Below are 17,766 nucleotides of genomic sequence, written 5' to 3'. Positions count from 1 at the left end.
GTCAGTAGCCATATATTAGTAGCTATTCTGATATTGCTGCATAGGCAACACAGGAAAAATCAAATGATAAATTATATGATAATCAAATTCTGTCAACCTAAGTGTTCTTGAGTCCTGGGAGACTAGGGAGAAACTAGAAGGAGTGTAAGTAAATGCTTAGATATCAATAATTTGGTTTTTTTTAATTTTTATTAGTGAAACACCATATGGTACAGTTGTAGACTTACAAACTTTTGTGCTTGGGTTTCAGTTATACAATGATCAAGTACCCATCCCTCCACCAGTGCCCAAAATATGGAATGCTTCATGAATTTGCGTGTTATCTTTGTACAAGGGTCATGCTAATCTTCTCTGTATCGTTCCAATTTTAGTATATGTGCTGCCAAAGCGAGCACTAGATATCAACAATTTGAATTAAAAGTCTTAGCATAACATCATTCGTCTTTTATTCATATTTTATGTCTGTGAATGTGTCCCTTTACGTGTACTGAAATATCTGGAAACAATGACAACCTAGAGAAAAAGTGCTCCTAGCATATAGATTGGGGTCTTCAAATACTATTTCTTACTAAAAGAATCCGGGAGAGATAGATGATGTTAGAATAACACAGGAACTGTACAAATTATACTTAGAACAGATAGGTATACCAGGTCAAGATGGAAGAATATGGGCCAGAAAGATAATACAGGTTTTAAGGCACTTGCCTTGTACCTATACAAACCCAATTTAATTCCCAGCTCTTCAGAGGGCTCTCTGAGCACTGACACTGAGACAAATTCAGAAGTAAAACCTATCTTCAGCACAGATAACATCAGTGTTTTAATGATATGTCAGCAGTTTTGTAGCAGAACAACACTGGTAACCCTGTGAACTGTTTATATATGGAATAATACCCTATTTTTCTATGATATTATAAAGAGTATATCCTGTGAATGGGAGCATTTCAGTGCTATCTCTACCATTAGATTTTTGTCCATAATTTCTTTAAAAGGTTGCTTTGTGACTGAGGGCGCTTTCTCGCACTTTATCTGAAACCTTAAGGGTTGTAGCTGATCTATCAAGCTACTATTCCTATTAAGAGTTGTAGTTCTCAGTATTGAATATTCTCATTCCAATGTTTTATTAAAGCAGCTAATTGTATTATACCAACATTCTGTTTAGATTAATGAATGGTTTATATCTCCTGCTTGAGTTTTGGTCATAAAAGAGAACTTACTGGTCATAAATAATCAGTAAAATTGGGTAGAAGGTACTTATGAGGTGATTATGATTTTTCACTTTCATATACTTTCAAAATTCTCTATAATAACAGGAGAGCTAAAAGAGGCTTTAAAACATTTTATGCAATGAAACATGAATATTCATATGAAATCATAGAGAAAAAAGGACTGCTAAGAGTTCTACTTAAGTTTTGCCTGTCACGTAAGTTCATGCCAACTCTACAACAAAAAAGTTTAGTTTATAATTTTTTATATATCAGAATTGCAGATAAGTTTTGGTGACTTTAAATGCACATATATCGTGTTGAATTATTCAGGACTCCAGAAGGAAACAAACTGAATAGTCAAGTTAGGGTCATTCAAGGCAGGTTTAATAAAAAGAATGATTATGAAGGTATAGACGTTGTGAAAATATCAACAACTGAGCTATTGTCACCCAGATGCCAAAAAAACTGAGGTTAAGGAGCTGTTTCCTGAACATGGAGAACAGATTTTTGTTGTGTGATTGTAACCCAAACATGAAAGCTTGTAACTATCTCATGGTGATTCAATAAAATTTAAAAAAAAAAGATTTTTTTGAAAAGTGAAAAACAAAGCCCTCCACAGCTTCTCCATAGACCCTATACCACTCTGCTCTTCCTCCTTCAATTCTAAATATAACTAGAAATTGTATTGCAATGGATCTATTGCTTCCATGACATAAATTTGTATGTGACAGTGGAAAAGGCACATCTGGTGAGGGACAATATGATCCATGCCACAGCGGTACAAAAGTAGGTACTGAAGATCCCAGTAGTGAATTTATCGAATTTGTAAATGGGTGAGGCCTAGTCAGAGATAACTGTCCAATGTAGTAGAAGATGAAGAGGATTACAAACACCTATCAAAATAACTGCTGAACAAAACTGTTATTGTCAAAGATCAGAAGAAATGCACATTGTCAAGCAATAAAAGATATTGATTCAAGTGTAATTCATAGACATTCTATTCATCTTGATATCTATCTACCAACAGTGCATGAGAACTCATTTTCCCAAGTCTTATAACATGTTGCAAACATGTATAAATTTTGAGTTAAGTTTCACTGCTAGGATTTGTACAGATGCCATGAATATGTATAAAAATACTATAAGTGCAAGACTATTCATTAGGACACTATCTGAGAAACAAATGAAAAGTTTTGGCAACTACTGGCATAACGAGTTAAACTCTTGATTATAAACAAAGATTTCTGTCAGTTGCAAAGAAAAATTCTATAACTCCACATGAAAACTAGTAAAAAAGAAAATTAAAACACAAAATTATAGTAAAAGGAAATAAACTCGAGTAAACAAATATAAAAGCTTCCTTAACAAATTAAAAATTGCTTAAGGTAAATTATAATAAAAATTAATGCAAATTAAAAATAGACAATATGAGATTAACCTGAAATTTGACATCAAACTATTGGTGAAGTCATTGGAAAATAGTCATTCTTATATGCTGCTGTTAGCAATACAAATAGGTATAGTTACTATGAGGGAAGTATTCAAATATGTACAACAATTATAAATATCATTTCAATTATTCTCTTTTGAGGAAGATATAACACTATTTACATCAAAATCCCAAGGATTTATGTAGACACGTGGATGATTACACCAAAGTATATATATAAAAAAGCAAATATATATATGAAACAAACATATATATATATATGAAAAAGCAAAGGACATATAATAGCTAAGATTATTTGGATAAATGATAAGAATAGGAAAACTGACTGTATTCAAAGTTATTGATGATTGTAAAGCTATAATATTGGCAAGGAATCAAGATATTTATAAAAGGAGAACAGAGAGCTCAGAAATCACCCATACATGTGTAACCAATTGGTATTTTATAAAGGAACACAGGGAATAAATAGAAGAATAACTTTTTAGACAAACTGAATTTGAGAAATGGGAAAAATATAATAACCGAAAACTCATTTTAAGCAAAAAAATTAACTTACATTGTGTCATACAATATAATGTAAAACACAGAACCCTGTAAATTTTAGAGGAAAAAAATAATCAAAATAAAATGTTCAGAATGTAATAATAAAATCATTTTTAGACTTGACATATAAAATACAATCCACAAAAAACAAATTTGATAAGCAGAACCTATTAAAAATTAAAATCTTTTACTCTGTAGAATTCTATGTAAATAATATAAAGGACAAGTTACATTTTGGAAGGCAATTAAAGGCAAGCTACATGTTGGACAAGTATACTAAAGTATATAAAAAAAATTACGGATATTTAACAGTAAAAGTATTAAATTATTAAAGGACCAAAGCCATGAATAGACATCTCACATAAAATCACATATAAATGGAAAATAATCACATCCTAGCATCACTACTATTAGTGAAATTCAAATTAAGACAACATTGAGAGAAGGCTGGAGCAATAGAACAGGGGGTAGGGCGTTTGCCTTGCAAGTGGCCGAACCAGGTTTGATTCCCAGCACCCATATGGTGACCTGAGCACCACCAGGGGTGATTCCTAAGTGCAGGGCCAGGAGTAACCCCTGTGCATCACCGGATGTGACTCAAAAAGCAAAAAAAAAAAAAAAAAAAAAAAGACCACATTGAGATATTCCTAAACATATACCAGAATATTTAATTTAAAATGTATACTAGTAAAGTAAAGTAAAGGCCCTCCCGTTGATCATCGATTTGCTCTAGCGGGCCCAGTAACGTCTCCATTGGAGACTTTGTTGTTACTGTGCCTGGCATATCGAATACTCTTGGTAGCTTGCCGGGCTCTCCGAGAGGGGCGGAGGAATCGAACTTGGGTCGGCTATGACAAAAGCGATACATATCTAAAGGAATATTTTGTTATTGGGCTGGAGTGAAAGCACAGCGGTAGGGTGTTTGCCTTGTGCGCAGCCAGCCCAGCCCAGCCAGGTTGGATTCCTCCGCCCCTCTCGGAGAGCCTGACAAGCTACCGAGAGTATTCAATATGCCAAACACAGTAACAAGAAGTCTCACAATGGAGACGTTACTGGGCCCGCTTGAGCAAATTGATTGTGATGGGATTATTAAATGATGTATATTACTCTGGAAAATATTTTACATGTGTTTCATAAATTTAGATATATACATGCCATACAGCCCAACAATTCTACTCTTGGATTGTTATCCCGGAGAAATGAAAACTATGTTAACACGAAATTGTTTAAAAACGTTTGCAGACTGTAAACAATAAAAATGTTCTTTAATAGATGAGTTCCTTTTGTAGTATGCTATGCAAATATTAAAATCAATGAACTATTGATATCTATAGCAAATTTGATAGATCTCATGGGATAATGTTAAAATAGTCATCTCTAAATGTACACACTTTATTATTCCACATGTGTCTATGTACATATATATAAACATATTTGAAATAAAAGTTTAGAGATATAGAAGAAAATAATAGTTTCTAGATTTCTTCAATTATATACAAAATCTATATGAAGCAAGTGAACCATTCTAAAGAGATACATCAATTTATAATTTTGATCATTTTTCTATTGCTATGCAGTACTTTGGAACTTCTCTACATTTGGGTTTTTAGTGTTGTATCTTCTGTGCATTTATAATTATTCCAAAATAAAAGATTTTTAAAACAAGGCATAGAATTATGTTTATAAAATGCTACTCTATTGCTTTGTGGGAAAAGTGGGGAAGGGAAATGATCTTTATTTATTTTTGCATCTGTATGCATGAAGGAATTCTGAAAGGATACTGATAACTTAATTATAGTAAGAGGAAAATGTAGAAAGGTAGTACATTATTGTTTTGATATTTTTAACCATACTAATGTATTGCTTATTTTTAAATTCATTATTATGATAGCCATGAAATAATTGCGATGACCACATACCTTCTTATTTCAACATTCATGAAAGAACATGTTAAGACCAAAATTCTAAAATAGCTTAATGTCAGATTGAGGGCAACTATTTAAATTTAATTAGTGCTGTTGCATGAAAAATTTAATTCATCACTTTTATCTTCTGTGTGTTTAGGGATGCATGACTACTGGTCTGCCCTGGTCTTGAAAATAGCCCCCAGAAAGCATAATTTTCACTGAAACGAATTTTATCCAGGTGCCAAAATGAATCTTTCACTTTTTTATTTGTAGACCTGCAGTTTCAGCATATGCAAAGCATTGTTCTCTTGGACTTTGAAAGAGAAAACAAAAAAGGATCCTTTAAATAACCTCCACAAATTTGAATAGAATATGCCTTTCTATGCTTTAGTGTTCCCTGAGAAATAGACTTATGTGGTGCTATTTGTACATTTCCCTAAAAAAAAAAAAAAAACAAAGAACAAGGAAAATGCAAGTGCCCAAACTCAAAAGAAATTTTAAAACAGGGTGTCAGTTAAGAAAAAAGAAAAGATAGAACAAAGAAAAGAAAAAGGAAGAAAAAGCACAGGCATCCTTTAAACTACAATTTATTAATCCAACATATATAAGGAAAACTCTATCCACTTCATATACTAACAGAAATTAATAACTGTCAGTGTACATAGTACTACAATGATGGAAATCTCTGGGTTTCTATTTATCTCTAGAATACACATAATTGAAAGTTGGTACCCAAACCAATGAAATATTAAATATTCTCTAAGGTTATTAATAGACAAAATGCAAGACTTTGCTAAATTAAACAGCCATTTCTCAATGAATCTAAACTGGATTCATCAAGTTTCACTTTAATATTATCTCTCTATACATTTACTTTCCTTAATGTTTCTTTCAATATGTTAGTAAGGAGTCATCAATTTAACCAAGATTTATAAATGAAACTTGATGATTTTTAAGGAAAAATCAAAGCAAATTTAAGTTTGAAACTAATGAGTTTGTAAATGCACTTGGAAACTCATGTGTTAGCAATTTGACAGACAGTCCAGTGTTACTGAGTGAAGTCAAATTTCTTGAATTTCAGTGGAAGCAACCCCGTGAGGCTAAACAAAGGACTTACGAAAAGACATCTCTTCTGCTCTAAAGTGGGAACATGTCTGGGAATGTCCCTTTCTATATTTACACTGTTCCTACCGAGACAATTGTGGTTAAGATGTCTTACATATTTCTGGTCTTCAGAAGCAATTACTCAAAGAATGATAATGGATGATCATCCTTCCCCACTAAGCATTTTCCTTGACATGCTCACAGAACTCAGATTTCTGTTCAAATGTCCCCTTTGGAGAAAGACCTTCTTTGACTCTTTTTACCAACATACCTTGCTACTATACACCACTCATTTATTTTCACAGCACTTGCCCCATGATCTACTTTATAGTTACGTCTTTTGTTAGCTGCGTATTCCCTTGGCAATGTCAATTCCATAAGAGCAGGAGTTGGACTGTTTTATTGATGCCTTTGTTTCCGGTATCTGAGGGAAAATAGTGACTTGGTAAATCCTTCAATTTAAATCACATAGTGATTATGCAAATAAATGGATGCCAAGAATAACTGAGAGGCTCCATTGTTACCCATCCAATCAGTGGAAAAGTTTATGACTCAAACTCCTGTCATAGAGCTCCAAATTTTGTTCCTGCCTTTCCAGAATACCACACAGCTGCTCATGTAATGTGCTTCTTTACATCTGGAAAATTTTGACAGACTTTTGTAGAAGTGGGGTGTTGTAAATTCTTCCACCTAAAAGCAAACGCCCTACCCGCTGTGCTATCGCTCCAGCCCTCCACCTAAAAGTAACATGTATTTTTATTAATTTTTAAATAGGGTATTACTCCTTCATGTACTCAAGCAGATGACTTTTTTTTCAAAAAAATGGTTAAGGATATTTATAATCAGAAATAAAATAGAGACAACTAACTTGACACTCCTCAGAATACCCTAGACACTATTTCAGAGATTAATAAAACCATGAAAGTAACCACCATTATTAAACCAGTCAAGTGTCTTACATAAGACATAGACTGTGCTAAAACCATGTAATCATACAAATACATAAATCATGGTTCACATCTTTTAGAGCCAAAATGATAGTACAGCAAACAGGGTGTTTGCTTTGCACAAACCCTACCCAGAATTGATCTCTGGCACCCCATTCTGTCCCCCTGAGCACCATCAGGAGTGATCCCTGAGTGCTGAGCCAGGAGTAAGCCCTGAGCACAGCTTGGTGTACCATCCCTCAAAAGATGAAATTAAGTTACTTCAAGACATAGACATACAGGTAAAATTGAACTTGAATGAAATTAGATACATTATATATTATAATAAAATTAAATGGAATCAGGGAGATAGTCAGCCCAGCCGAGCTGGGTCAATTCCTCCACCCCTCTCGGAGAGCCCGACAAGCTACTGAGAGTATCTCGCCCACACGGCAAAACCTGGCAAGCTACCCGTGACGTATTCAATATGCCAAACACAGTAACAAGAAGTCTCACAATGGAGACGTTACTGGGCCCACTCGAGCAAATCGATGAACAACAGGAGGACAGTGACAGTGACAGTGACAGGGAGATAGTACAGAGCTTAAGGCAGATCACATGCCTTGATGTGCCCAACCCAGGTTAGAGACCCAGTATAACCTCCAAATCATCACAGTTGGGGTATAGTCATGCTTGCCCTAAGCTTAAGTAAGAGTTTGATTGTGTAGAGCAGGGTCTATGAGTTTGAATAGACCTTCCATTACCTCAATCCTTAGGGAAATGACAAAATAATTTAATTCTTAAACACTCATTTGGGGTGTCAATGATAAATGATCAGAAAAATTGCTGCTTCCATATCATGACTTTGCTTATTGGTGTGCTTTTATTCTTCTGTACTGATTTTGCCTCTCCACTCAGCCCCAAGAAACTAACTTGATATGCGTGATAAAGACTGTCACAATAAAGTAATCTTCTGTCACAAACTTCCTCCTTTCTTCCCTTGTCTCTTTTTTATTCCTCAAAAATCTTCAGCTTGATACTCGCATGGCAACTTCATACTTGTGTGTAATTGAGAGCCAACAATAAATGATCCCTTTATGTGCAGTCAGTGCAAGAAAATTGTAATTTTCCTTTCCTCTGCAGCTTACAATCACCTAATAAGTAGCTCTAATGCCGGGCTATTGAATTACACAATAAACAAAAATTTCCCATCATTTGACATTTGTTCAAAAGCTTAATGCTATGGGTCCACACAAACAGAAAGAAGAAAAATGTGCACTTACCCGGCAAATTCAATCAGTGCAAACCATAAATCTAAATTAATTATTCAGGCCACCCAAATCAGTTATTATTATTATTTTTGTATTAATGCCTATATTATCTTTAAGCATTACTTAATCTTACATGGAAGTTTGAACTCAGGAAACATTCTAGAAAATATTCTAATTAAAACGTTACTTAAGTTATTTTGAAAATAATAAAGGAAAACACTTAGAGCAGTGATATTTGCCAACCAAATATGACAGGATGAGAAAGTTCCTCTCTGCAGAACAAGGATTAGAAAGCAGCTTTTTGGGGTTAGTAATATTAATTATGCCATAGTCACTTACTTTCTCTACTAAACCTATGAATACCCCTGAAATCCCCCATTACACACACACACACACACACACACACACACACACACTCATATGGATGCATCTGGGATTCCCATCAGTATTTCTAGCCAAAATTTTCACTGAGTTTCAGGAACTCTCAGAGAGGCAGAGAAAAAGCCAAGAATCAGAACAACACCTTTGGGCAGGATTAAGGGGTGGAGCTTATGTACTGCCAGATATCCCTGTTTGTATAAGATTTCTCTACATCAACAATCATCTAGCTCACCATAACCTCATGCCTTTACAAAAATCTTGCCTCACTACTGTGAGCAATCAGTGTTTTTAGAAGAAAAACACATTTCACTAAGAGCACAATATATGGAAATACATGCTTACCATATTTAATGACAAGACTGTGATTATGCAGAACTCTTAGTAATGAGATTTTCTGGTCTAGAGAGGTATTTGACTCTTAAGCACCCTGCTTTTATTCTGTAACCTCTGCTATTCAAGAACTCCCTAGAATATGTCAGAACATTCTTCTGAGTAAGTAGCATCACTTGGTCTTTTTTGATGATTAAGCATCTCCCATTACCTTTTAAGAGCAGAAAGACAATAGCTTTCACAAGGTAATAAAATTCATCTTTAACTAGTGTGACTTATAACTAAAAGACTCTTTAGGACATCATGTGCTTGGAAATATTTCACTGAACATGAATATACAAGCAAAGTAAAACAGCAATCTTTTTTCTAATTCATTTTTTCACACATTTGTTTTCTGAACAGTTTACGAGTGTTTCTCTGACAAGTGTGAGATCCTGTGCCAGACCCTGGAATACAATGGCAAACCCCACTAAATTATCTTTGAGAGGAAGAATTCATAGACTATGTTTTCTTAATTCAAAGCAATGAATTGTACTAAAATATATTTCTAGATCTGAAGTTATATGTTTTGCGTCAATTATACCTTGATTGAAAGAATAGAGAAGGAAAAGGAAAAAAGCTTCTGAAAGGTGATGAACTGGAACACAAAAACTCTTTTCTACTATACACACTAATGATGAAATTGTTAAATATCACTATATATATGTACATATATATATATATATATTTGCTGGTGGCCTGACATTAAATTGTCTGGTAGAGCAAGGAAGAAACTCCCACTTTAATACAAATAATGTCTTTTTTTAACCTTGGAGCAGATTATCATCTATCTCTTGTCTAATTTTATAATTAAACAGTATGATTATTTTTATCCTTTAAGAGAAACAATTAGTTAGCTAAGATAAGTAATAAAAATGAATGCAGTATAAAACCCTTGTTGGGGGTCTTTTATTTTATTTTTTTAGTGAAGTTAAACATTTTTTATTGAAACTAAACAAAATTTCTTAGGAAAGTGTGAAAGAAAAGAAAAATATGTGTTCAAGAGAGAAGATGGGCTTCTCCAGATTGGAAAAAGCCTTGGGGTCTTTCTTAAATCTAAAGTGGTTCATAGGCATCATTTTATAAAGGCAGGGGATCTCCTTTATGGAATGAAAATAATCTGGCCAATCTATCAGCCCAGCAGTGTGACTCAGAAGCAGTTGCTATAGCAAATATCTGTGTTTTATGAATACCGCTAAGTAACACAAGCAGTCAAAATGAAAACAGACTTGATTAAATGCAAACTAAGTGACCTTTGAAATGATTTCATTGCCTCTGGACAGTTGTCTGCATTAGAGTGGACAAATAACTTCTCAGTAACAGTTGTACAGTGTGGTATTTGGGAGTGCCTCTGTTTGAGTTCAGAGAAGCAACGTCCGTGTGCTTGCCAGGCTGTTCATACTTTGAAGAATGCACTGACCAGTCCCCTGAACCTGAAGAAACACAGACACAGTAAGCATGAAGAGCACAGCGGGATAGCTTGCTTGTTCTTTGTTCTGTTTTCTAATGAAGTATAGTGACATATTTGCCAAACCAAGTTAATCTTTCCCCTTCTCACTTAAATATTCTTGGAATTTAAAAGAATTAAAAATTCTTAAAGAAAGGGTCAAAAAGTCAAACAGAAGTTAAGATGCTTGTCTTGCACTCAGCTGTAGTAGAATAACATTGGTTTGTCCTTTTCCCTGGCCACAGGGAGCTTGGGATTGTTGGATTGAAGGCATTCACAATGCTCCTGAGGCCTCCAATTCCTCTGTGTTTATCTTTAACTTCTCTATGCTCTGCTTTCTCTGTTTATCACTCATTTCCCCTAAGCAGTATCTATGACCTGTCAAATTCCTCAGAAATCTCTGATTTTGTATTTGTAAGTGAAATAACTGCTTTTCTCCTTCCCTTATGTTCTTCGTATAGTTTACTTTAGAGCAATGTCTTTTTTGTGTAGACACAGGAAGACAGCTATTGCTGTGCTTTTATAATTTGGGAGTTAATTGACTCCGAATAACATTCACTTCTGGGCATCTGCGTTCTCCACGTAAGTCTCAGTCACCCTTAGTTCCTACCACCACAAGGAACTGGGTGGACCAGGGCAAGCTATAAGTTAACCTGGCATTGAAACAGGCCAGGCCAAGTACTATAATACTTAGCTATAAGTTAAGAGCATGGTCATGGATAAATTCTGTCATGATCCAGAGAGTAACAGGACCTTGCTAGGGTTAGGAAAGACTAATCTGTCCTGAGCACTGTAATGTGGGATCTATAGTGAGATGTCCCCCGGAGAGCCACCCTACAAACTTAATGAATCTCTTACTGTGTCCATATCAAATGACTAGTACTATTAAGCAGTAGAATTAAGATGAATGTTTAAATGGTTGTTGAACTAAGGAAAGAAGAAACACACCACTAGATCCCTTAAGTGGATCTCCTGGCTGCAGGAGATCTTTGTCTTCCCTCAAAAGAAAGGGCTTTCCTATGTTGATTGTGCCACCTCCCCTGGGTGTAGTTGCTACCTCCAACGCTTGGAGGCTGGGGGCTAGACCAAGGCAACAAGACAGAGTGCAGAGACACTAGCAGGGGGGACAGGAGACGATGAGAATGAGGGGCAGTATGAGACTGGACTGGGGCGCTCAGTGAGACTAGAACAGGTACGCGGGGAGAATGGAATAAATGACAACTGATCACCAACAAGCCTGGTGGCCCTGTTCCCTCTGTCATGCATCTGTTGGCAGTGACTGCAGGCCCGGGTGAGGAAGAGGCTCATGGCCACTGAACACATGTGGCAGGAGAGAAAGGGACCACGCTACAGACGCTCACTTATTTATTTTGCGGTTACACAATCGGCCAAGCCCTGTTTGATCCTGGCACTGCTGCTAGTCCACTCCAGCACCTTCCGAAGTGACTCCTGAGTACAGAGACAGGATAAGTAAGCCCTGAACGTTGCTGGATGTGGCTCCCAAAACAACCAAAAATAATTTTACGTAAGCATGTAGTATAAAAGTATGCTACTATCTGAGTAAGTCATAAAGGCAATAAGTTTTATTTGCAATAACCTCTTGAATTTCACTCTCCCCACAGCACTTTTGCATATCTATTAATGACAAACTGTTCGTTTTTGCCTATCTGGGAATAGCTCAAACTTAATCCTTTCTTGTTGCCTAAAACTGAAAAATCACCTTAGTTTAATCTCAAAAAATCTGTCGCTAACAAACTAATTTGTATTAAAGAGTAAATGGCTGGTGGCTAATGGATTGTGCTAGAACTTCAAGAAGTATTTGAATATAAAAATAATTAAAATAAATGAATAATTAATAATAAGCATCCTGCAGAAAACAAAATAAATCTTCTAGCATATCTGTATCATAGCATATGAGCAAATTTTAAATAGCACCATTAAAACTGATGGCAAATTTTTAAAATCTACAAATTTTACTTTCAATAATAAAGATTTTTAACAACACTAAAGCTTTATAATATCAAATCACAGCTCCCAAAGCCAGAAAAAGAAGTCTGAATAAAAGAAAACTGATTTCTACAGTTACACTGCTCTAAGAACTGTCTTATTTCTCCACACAGGATATAATGTAATTCTCTCAAAAAAAACTATCCAAAGTAGATCATACTAACACCATTTTTAGGAAAACTAAGATTTACAGAGATTAAATGACCTGTCCCAAATCTATGCTACAAAGAAGTGAAGAAAAAAAAACAGTATTTTTAAATGCTATGCTGAATCAAAATCCTATGGCTTTTGTGTAGACAAAACTGGTTGCTTTTTTCTGTCCCAGAAGGAAGTCAGGGTACAATAAATAAATATTCATTGTTTAAGATAATGTTTTAAACCCTTTTGGACTAAGTACTACCACGTAATAGCAAACTTGTAAGAACTACTTAATCATCATAGCAAACTTGTAAGAAGAAGTACTTTCCCCACATTAACAAATCAATTCCAAGTGTAGTTAGTTCACAAGCTGACAATGGGCACATCTGGAATATGAGGCAAGGTCGGCTTGAGTTGAGTCCGGGTTCTAACCCCATATTTAACGAAGTAAACTTATGCAGTGTTTTTTGTTTCAACTAAAAATTAGCAATAATAATCAACACATAGGGTAAAAAGGATTTCAAGCCAAATTTTCTTCAGTGCATGTTCCTTTCATTCAAATCAGAAAATATTCCACAAAATGAACATTACACCTAAATAAAATAAAAATAAAGCTGCTGTTTAGAAAAATGTAAGTGCACAGAAGCAGAAGTAAGCCTGAGTATTTCCAGTTATGGCCTACAGCCCTCACCTCCAAAAATGTAACTTTCTTGGCACAGGAAAACTGTGCGAATAAATAAACAATTATAGAGGGTCAGAGGAGAGAGATCTGAGGATTTCTAGTGCATGAATATTGGCACTTTGGCCCAAGACAGCCGGTTTTCAACCCCTGAGCCGCGTGGGACGGGCACAGAGGCCCAGCTCTGGGCAACAAAGCTGAACGGCTCCAATTCCAACAGGTACAGCCCGCCCCCAAGGGCCTGGGTTCCTCTCTGGGCACGCGCAGCTAGAAACAGCCCCGAGACAGCCGGTTTTCAACCCCTGAGCCGCGTGGGACGGGCACAGAGGCCCAGCTCTGGGCAACAAAGCTGAACGGCTCCAATTCCAACAGGTACAGCCCGCCCCCAAGGGCCTGGGTTCCTCTCTGGGCACGCGCAGCTAGAAACAGCCCCGAGACAGCCGGTTTTCAACCCCTGATCCGCGTGGGACGGGCACAGAGGCCCAGCTCTGGGCAACAAAGCTGAACGGCTCCAATTCCAACAGGTACAGCCCGCCCCCAAGGGCCTGGGTTCCTCTCTGGGCACGCGCAGCTAGAAACAGCCCCGAGACAGCCGGTTTTCAACCCCTGATCCGCGTGGGACGGGCACAGAGGCCCAGCTCTGGGCAACAAAGCTGAACGGCTCCAATTCCAACAGGTACAGCCCGCCCCCAAGGGCCTGGGTTCCTCTCTGGGCACGCGCAGCTAGAAACAGCCCCGAGACAGCCGGTTTTCAACCCCTGATCCGCGTGGGACGGGCACAGAGGCCCAGCTCTGGGCAACAAAGCTGAACGGCTCCAATTCCAACAGGTACAGCCCGCCCCCAAGGGCCTGGGTTCCTCTCTGGGCACGCGCAGCTAGAAACAGCCCCTAGACAGCCGGTTTTCAACCCCTGATCCGCGTGGGACGGGCACAGAGGCCCAGCTCTGGGCAACAAAGCTGAACGGCTCCAATTCCAACAGGTACAGCCCGCCCCCAAGGGCCTGGGTTCCTCTCTGGGCACGCGCAGCTAGAAACAGCCCCGAGACAGCCGGTTTTCAACCCCTGATCCGCGTGGGACGGGCACAGAGGCCCAGCTCTGGGCAACAAAGCTGAACGGCTCCAATTCCAAACAGGAGACATTCCCAACTCCTCGCCCAGTGCCAGGGACTCTTTCCGGAGCCGCGGCCGCTAACGCGGCCGCGAAATATTTTCCCACTACATATGCCATAGGAACCATAAGCTAACTTCTTAGATGGAAACTTCTCTATTTTAGCTCAGCCACTAGAAACACAGTTGCCAATAACTCATAAGCCTATCTTAACTCACACTGCATATCAAGCAGAATAGTAACACTGAACGTGAAGGACTAAACCACACCTCTCACAATGGTAAAGCAACGCAAAAGCCCACCAAACATTCACATTGAAGAGTCTAGCCCAGATGACACCAACAGTACTGTAGTGTTAGACAACCTCTCTGACAAGGAATTCAGAAGGGAGCTACTTAGGATGCTTAGGGAATTAAAAGAAACAATGGAAAGCAATGCCAATAGAAGACAAGAGGATCTGAAGGCAGAAATGAGGAAAATGCAATCAGAAATGTCAGACCTGAAAAATCTCGTAGGCGAATTGAAAAGCTCAGTGGAAGGCCTCAGCAGCAGAGTAACAGCGGCTGAGAACAGAATCAGTGAGCTCGAAGATGAAGTTCAGAGACTCTCCAGAAAAGAGCAGAAAATGGAAAAGAGACTCACAATTCGGGAACAGATGGCAAGAGAAGATCGTGATGAAGCCAAGAGGGGTAACATAAGAATTATTGGAGTCCCAGAGGGACAGGAAGAAAACCTCGATGAAGAAGAAACTGTCAAAGACATCATTGCTACAACATTTCCAGAGCTGAAGAAAACTTGTGACCACATTCAGGAGGCCCGAAGGGTACCAGCTAGAAGAAATCCGAATAAAAATACCCCAAGACACATTCTGATCAAAATGACCAAAACCTTAGACAGAGACAAAATTCTGAAAGCAGCAAGATCGAAGAAAGAAATCTCTTACAAAGGAGCATCCTTAAAATTCACAGCTGATTTTTCTGTTGAAACCCTCATGGCCCGAAAACAGTGGTGGGACATAGTAAAAAAACTCAATGAAATAAATGCCTCCCCCAAAATACTTTTCCCAGCAAGACTCTCATTCATAATAGAAGGAACAACACACAGTTTCACAGACAAACAACAGCTCAGGAACTTCATAGACTCAAAACCATGGTTACAAGAACAACTAAATGGGCTACTTTAAGGCAAGAAAGGCCCCTCAAATACACCCAATTTTAACAGAACAATGGGACAAAATCCCATAACAATAATCTCTCTCAATGTCAATGGGCTAAATGCACCAATTAAAAGACATAGAGTGGCAGGATGGATTAGAAAATTGAACCCAACATTCTGCTGCCTGCAAGAAACGCATCTCAATAGTCAAAGCAAACACAGACTCAGAGTCAAAGGCTGGAAAACAATCCTACAGGCAAACAGCTCCCATAAAAAAGCTGGGGTAGCCATCCTTATATCAGACCACATCGATTTCAGAGTGAGGAAGGTCATAAGAGACAGTGAAGGCCATTTCTTATTGATCAGAGGATCTGTACAACAGGAAGAACTTACAATAATAAATGTATATGCACCTAATGAGAGACCAGCAAAGTACTTAAAACAACTACTCATAGATTTGGAAAAAGACATCAATAGCAACACAATACTAGTGGGAGACTTCAACACTGCTTTGTCACCTCTTGATAGATCAACCAGACTCAAGCTTAGCAAGGACATACTTCATTTGAGGGAAACAATGGAAGAAAGGGACTTAGTAGATATATACAGGACACTTCATCCACAAAAAGCTGAATACACATTCTTCTCAAGCGTACATGGAACATTCTCCAAGATAGACCACATGCTGAGCCACAAAACATGCCTCCATAAAATTAAGAAGGTAGAGATTGTATCAACAATCTTCTCAGACCATAATGCGCTGAAATTAGAAGTAAATCACACACAAAAACAGAAAACTAAATCAAACACCTGGAAATTAAACAGTGCACTATTGAACAACGAGTGGATTAGACAGGAAATCAAAGAGGAAATCAAAAGATTCCTAGAAACGAATGAAAATGAGAACACGAGTTACCAAAACTTATGGGACACAGCAAAGGCTGTGTTAAGTGGAAAGTTTATAGCTCTACAAGCATTCCTCAGGAAGGAGGAGCGAGCACACATAAGTAACCTAACCTCACAGCTTAAGAGCTTGGAGAAGGACCAAAAAAAGGAGCACAACCCGAACAGGAGAAAGGAAATAATAAAACTCAGAGCAGAGATTAACGAGATGGAAACCCATAAAACAATCCGAAAGATCAATGAAACCAAGAGCTGGTTCTTTGAGAAAATTAACAAGATCGATAAGCCTCTAGCAAAACTCACAAAGAAAGGGAGAGCGAAAACCCTAATAAACCGAATCAGAAATGAAAAGGGGGTCATTACAACAGAAACCACAGAAATTCAGAGGATCCTCAGGGAGTACTTTGAGAAGCTTTATGCCACGGAACATCAAAACCTCGAGGAAATGGATAAATTCCTAGACTCCTACAGACTCCCAAGGCTGAACCAAGAAGACCTGGAATACCTGAACAGACCTATCACCATCAAGGAAATTGAAATGGTAATAAAAAGTCTCCCCAAGCACAAAAGTCCTGGCCCGGATGGATTCACTAGTGAATTCTTCCAAATCTTTAAAGAGGACTTACTCCCAATGCTCTTTAAGCTTTTCCACGAAATTGAAATATCAAAAACACTTCCAAACAGTTTCTACGAAGCAAATATCACACTGATACCAAAAGCAGACAGAGATTCCACAAAGAAAGAGAATTACAGGCCGATATCCCTGATGAACACAGATGCAAAGATCCTCAACAAACTACTAGCAAATAGAATCCAACTACTCATTAAAAAGATCATACACCATGACCAAGTAGGATTCATCCCAGGGATGCAAGGATGGTTTAACATTCGGAAATCAATCAACATAATCCACCATATCAACAAAAGAAAAGATAAAAAGCATATGATCATATCAATAGATGCAGAGAAAGCATTTGATAAGATCCAGCACCCCTTTATGATGAAAACCCTAGCCAAAATGGGTATAGAGGGGACCTTCCTCAACATAATTAAAGCCATCTACCACAAGCTTACAGCAAGCATCATCCTCAATGGGGAAAAACTGAGAGCCTTCCCTCTAAGATCAGGGACGAGACAGGGATGCCCACTCTCTCCACTGCTGTTCAATAT

General features: G+C 37.7%; 1 non-coding gene across 1 annotated transcript; it reads right to left on the bottom strand.

Annotated features, from left to right (window-relative positions):
- Window positions 1–288: 288 nt before the first annotated feature.
- Window positions 289–395, bottom strand: LOC130019460 (U6 spliceosomal RNA). Its single transcript, XR_008791789.1, has one exon. It is a non-coding gene; the product is annotated as a U6 spliceosomal RNA (small nuclear RNA).
- Window positions 396–17,766: the final 17,371 nt, after the last annotated feature.

Source organism: Sorex fumeus, unplaced genomic scaffold (assembly GCF_029834395.1).
Source record: "Sorex fumeus unplaced genomic scaffold, SorFum_2.1 ptg000008l, whole genome shotgun sequence".
Lineage (NCBI taxonomy): Eukaryota > Metazoa > Chordata > Mammalia > Eulipotyphla > Soricidae > Sorex > Sorex fumeus.
Note: the sequence above shows the minus strand (reverse complement) of the source record. Positions and strands in the feature narration are given on the sequence as shown.